Raw genomic sequence first — 6,000 nt, forward strand, 5'->3', positions numbered from 1 at the left:
TAGTTCTGTTTCACTGTAAACATCCCTCTGTATTAAAGCAGGACGCTCTGTAGCCACGTTATTTCCTCATATCTACAGCATCTAACTCAGTCACGCTTGATGATGATGATGGAGAGAGATTTTAACTGTGACTCAGTCACACTGCAATAATCTGATCAAGGATCTGATCAAATCAACCTGTTACATTGTTTCAAATTAAAAGTGAACTCTATAATTTTATTGGATTTTAATGACATTTACAAGTGTTGAGAAAACTCCATGTTCTGTGATTTCTAGACAGCCCAAAAAAATGACATCACCGCCTCCTTTCCTTCAACCCGCCTTCATTCACACCTTTGCTGTACTTACGCGTGGTGGGCGTGTCAGGAGCCTGGACCGGATAATACGCGTAGGAGAGAAGTTTGTAACTGCAGGCGTGCAAAGAAGCGTTTAAGTCCAGATGGGAGAATAGAGCCCTGTGTGTCTAAACAATGTGGTTGATTCTGTTCTACTACAGATACTAGAACAAGTGTTCCTCATATTTTGATATTTTCTTTGTTCTGGTGATTTCTTTCACTTTGCTGTAAATGTGTTTGTAACCAATGAAACCAATGGTGAAAATAAATTTGGCACAAAACAATTTTTTGGTTGGTTTTCTTTTCTTTTTTTTTGTCATTTTATCATTATTTTATCAGTTTTTGCATTTTTTTTTCATTCAGAGGTTTCCACTATAAATGGCTGCTCCATTGCTTTTTCACAAGTTAACCTGAGTTTATTGTGATGTCATCATCATTACAAATTAAAATCTGGTTGGGTTAATAAAGTAGCACTTGTGTAGTTTCCTGTAAACGCTCTGGATTCCTGTTATTCACTGTATGTGAATATGAAACTAAGGGCTGAAAGAAAACTGGTGTGGCTGTGTTAACAAAGGTCCAATAATAGATGAATAATCCACTGTGTTCTGTAAATTGTGATGCACAAGGTTGAAATTGCCGTTATTTTATTCAAATGTAAAGTTTTTCATTATGTGTAGTAAAAAGTCAGTTTAATACAGGCAAGGGCAACTCTATCACAACGGGGGCCACATTATCAATATTCATGTCAGCATTTAGAATCATGACCAATCTGAGCATTAATGTCACGAGTTGTTTAGAAGTATGTGTTATAGTGTGAAGTTTTAGATGTTTGTGATTTGATGTGTGTAAATCTTTTCTGCATGGACTTATTGTTTGAACAATTGTGACTGTGGGTACGTGTGAACTCTCCACTCATGAGCCAGATTCTCAGCTATTGGTCACGTGCTGACACTAATTACTATAAAAGGCAACACCTGAGGAGGAAGTACAGAGCTCTCTCCCAGGGTTAATGAGGAAGCAGGGAGTGTGTGGACCTGTGTGGCTTCTGCTTGGAGTGAGGGTGGATAGAGCGCAGGGGTCGCGTTCCACGCAGCACGCTTCGTGGGATTCCCCCCGGAGACGCGGAACGTTGGGGACGCACCAGAGGTTGGAACGGATGAGAGCATGCACCTGGAAGACGTATGCATGCATGGGACATCCTGATCTGCTATACGCACGCTAAGTACAGTGCGTGTGTGTGTGTGTGTTGCTGCAGCAGCAGCAGCCAGTGACTTTTTCCACTCCTCTTGTAGTTTCTTTGGAGGCGAAACGTCAGGGATGCTTCGGGGACCAGGGACGCTGCATGCAGTTGGTGGACGGTGCCTGCACACAACAACCCCAGGTTGAGAGCACGGAGCACGACTCGTGGATAATAGCACGATAAGTAGCTCCACCCATCCTTGCTGAATGTGGATCTACTCTGGTGGGGCGTCTGTCCTGCAGGGTTGATTTGACATTTTAACTGAACTTTTAACTTAAATCATGGGTTTCTTATATTTTTAACTCCTAGTCCTAATAAATCTATACCTTTACCAAATCAACCTGCCTTTTGTTGTGTTGGTGTTGTTGTGGCCTGGGAGTTTGCTTCAACCTGTGACAAACAGTGGTTAATCGGGAGAACAGGGACAATTCCCAGTGGGCCGGTTTGATGATTGGGCTGCGAGAGCTGGTGTTATGGACTGAGTTTACCTTGTACTGAGATCGATAATGAGCAGGTCATTTGGGGGCCCTAAGCAAAATCAGCATATGGGGCCCATAGTGCCCGTGCAAACATGTTTTTGGTAAAACAAACATTTTTGTGCATATACACCTATATTTTATTTGTCATTCCTGCTAATTTAAACTTGCACTAGATGGTTCCAAACTTCAATTTAAACTGAAAAGACAAAATCTGCAATTCCTTTCATTTTTTGTAACATGCAATCATTGCGTGTCAAAAGTCAAGTAATATAGTGTCACGGCAAATTTGCGGTTGATATCATTTGGAGACATGATTTGTGCCCTGGTTGAATGAAGTCCAGTCAAAGCATGATTTTATTAAAAAAAATATATATATATATTATAAACTAGAGTACAAAAAAGAGTGTCCCATCCTGTAGGAATGGTAAGCACCCAGCAACTACTGGAAAGTTCCACAGCTTAAACTTTATATCGATAGAGAATAGTTTCAGAAAAGGAGGGAATCAGATGCTCCCAACAGTGGAGATGTTGAAGCAATGATATGTCTTGATAGTGTAACTGTGTGTGTATCAACATGTGAGTTTGGCCTTGATTAGATGTAGCTCATCTGTGTGTGTGTGTGAAAGAATGTGAGTTTTTGGTAAGAGGCCTTCAGCAGAGACTGTTTGTTGCTGGCACTGTAAATACACTGTCTGTACTGCAGATCATCTAACATGACTCAGCAAAGGAACAACGTCTCTGTTCAAAAGCACGATATAATGCAGTCAAATTGTACACATAAACACACAATTGATGAATTGATGTAAAGCAAACAGAACACAGGTAAACACTGTAATGAATAAAAAGTTTCTCACTGCAGACCAAGCACACCCTAGTCAATTAACAGTCTGTTTCATGCATACAAAGTCAAACATCAGTGGTGGTAGAAAAGCCCACTGTGTTCTGGGGGGAAAAAAAAAATTAAGTTGACAAATTATAAGTTATTATAAGCCATTTATTAACTATATTTAAATGTAGAGTCTTACAAAAAAGGCACAATCTTGAAATACAGTTGGAACAAACACAAAAATACAATTAAAATACATAATATCAATAGTTTTTAATCAAGTCAAATCCTAGTGAATTTTAAGCCATTACTGGTAACATTTAAAAGTTAAATAAATATAAAAGTGCAACCATGGCCAAGTGGTAAAACCAGGAAACTCAGAAGCTTTAGTGATTTACAATCTACAACATGAAAAACTTGAAAGCTAATATCTATGTATTTCATAATAGATATTTCATTTTAGTCAGTGTACTGTAGTTTAGACCAACAGAGGGTGCTGGTAACCCAGTGGTCAGCTGGGATGCAGATATTCTAGCTTTGAAGAAGAGATGCTAGGGAGGTTTAAAATGTTTTAGTGAAATGTAAATAATTCAGTCAGAAGGCTGCAGGATGCAGACTAACTGCATTTTCAGCAAATTGTGTTTGGCACACATTGAAATAAAGTCAGCACCTGTACATTACAAGACACATGAATGAAACGCTGACCACAGTGTAGGAGAATGACTCATAATTGACTTTGAAGCGTGTTAATACTACTAAAACATCTACTTCAGGTTGTGCTTTTTTCTAATACAATTGACAATTGTTATGTTGTGTACAGTATGTAACTATAGAACTTGTTCAAACCTGCTATACCACGTTCAGGTGGTGCCTTTTGGTTTTACATTACTACACTGTAACAATAACCTTTATTATATACAATCATCATCAAACAAGAGTGGAGTACAAAATATACAGAGAACAATACTGATAAGGCCTTTGACAAATTTTTGAGAATATTTAAAAAATGATACATTAGGAATTGCCCAAGGAAAAAATACTGTAAAAAGTAGAGTAAATGAAACATATAGATTTCTAAAGGATGGCAAAATGTGTGTAATTAGAAAAACACACTACAAAGAATTAATAAAAAAACAGAGCCAAATAATCTGAAAATAAAAACAAAAAGTTTACAAATAAATTGACAGGTATCATTAAAAAATGTAAAACTTATTAGATCATAAGAACAGCATAAAGAGTATATGAAACATATTAAAAAACAAAATTAGAAATAAGTCAACAATGATTAATTATCCATTTTAAAGAAGGTGATAAAACTATAAATCATATGAAAGAGGTAGTTAACAAATTCAATGAGTTCTTCGTTGATGTGGTGAAATAAAACTACAATGCAATCAATAGAAACCCGATGACCATGTTTCTTAAACCTGTTGTTGATGAAAAGGAAATAATGGACATTGTTGGGAGGTTCAAAAATAAGACATCCACAGATTATGACTCATTTATTTATTTAAAAAAACGTAACAATTTATATCATTCAGTTTTGTTTATATTGAAGTCTGTTTTGTAAAAAGGGGCGTCCCAAGACATGAATACAGTAAAACGTGTAATTGATGGAATTTCAAAACCCCTAACACATTTTTGCAACTTTTCATCACAATCTGGTCATTTTCTGAATAATATGAAAGTCGCAAAAGTAATTCCTCTGTACTAGTAAGTCAGTACATTTTATTTATAAAGAGCTTTTCACAGGTAAAAACCACAAAGTGCTCTACAAACATTAGTTACATCCCGTCCAAAGAAACATGGAAAGACAATCACACGACATGGGAGGACAAGAACGGGAGAAACTTTAAATGAAAAGTGGGAGAACAACAGTAGGAGAAGTGAGGCTTTTAACTGACTTCCCTATTGGGGAGGAAAGTATAAAGCAAGGAAAAAAGCTCTCAGAGTACACAGAACACAGTCACTCAGTTACGGAGCAAAGCACGTGGGCAGGTGTGAGTGGGTGGTGGGTCCGGGGGCAGGGTGTAGGAAACGAGGGCTGGACGAAGAGGGGGAGAGGATATCCAGCCGCTGGGGGGCACGGGCGTGCAGCCTTTGGGGCGCTTCTCCACACCTCCCTGAGGTGGAAGGGAAGGGAGGGGGACGGGTGGAGTGCCGCGAAAGGCGTAAACACTTTTCTGGAACACACAAATTCAATATTTTTAAAATAAAAACTTGTGAAATGTTATGACATTGTTGAATTTCAAACTGTACAACTTCTATAGAAAATAGGAAAAAAAAAATATTACCAAAAAATCTACAAAATAAATTTCAAGAGCAAATTGGTGGATATAATTTATGGGATGAGTTAAACATCAGAGTTCCAACACACAGAACAACCATGAAAAGCTTCAGTACCACAGGTAGTCAGAGTGGAACAGCCTGCATATGGAACCCAAGCATTGTGCAAATATTAACCAATTTAAAACTAAAATATAAAAGGATTTTGGAAAGGTACCATGTGGAAGAACATAAAAGCCTCTAGGGGGGCATCGTATGACAACTTATTATCATTAATGGCATTGGTCCAGATAGTACTACCAGGAATTAATGAATTTATGGACTAAAATACTCTGTGCTCACAGTGAAATTGTTTTAGTTTTTTTGGAAATGATTCTGCAAACTTATTTCGGGGTGGGATTATATACATATTTACTTCTTTCCACTACTTTTCAAGCATGTTAAACACATCTATCTCCTAAAACCTTTGAAATGTCCCTATTAGAAGATCTATGCCTAACAAAACACATTATTTTGGTTTTATGAACTAATGACGTCATTGATGACGTAAATCACCACTTTCAGTCCATTGAGTTCTATATGAGGTGAAACATTCAGGATCATTTAACAGCTTTTTCACTCAAAATACCAACTTGTGCTGCTTCGGGTTGAGCTAAAAATCAGTTAAAAAAAGTCAATGTAAACCTTATTTGTTTACCGTAATTTGAGAAACAAAATTCGTGACCCGAAAAAAATGTGTGACCACAGGGGGCGACAGTTCCAACTCTGCTGTTTGTTCTACGCCATGAAGAAGAGTTGGGCTCTAATGAGCAGCAGTGGATGTCTGTATTTACA

This window comes from Gouania willdenowi, chromosome 18 (genome assembly GCF_900634775.1).
Source record: "Gouania willdenowi chromosome 18, fGouWil2.1, whole genome shotgun sequence".
NCBI lineage: Eukaryota > Metazoa > Chordata > Actinopteri > Blenniiformes > Gobiesocidae > Gouania > Gouania willdenowi.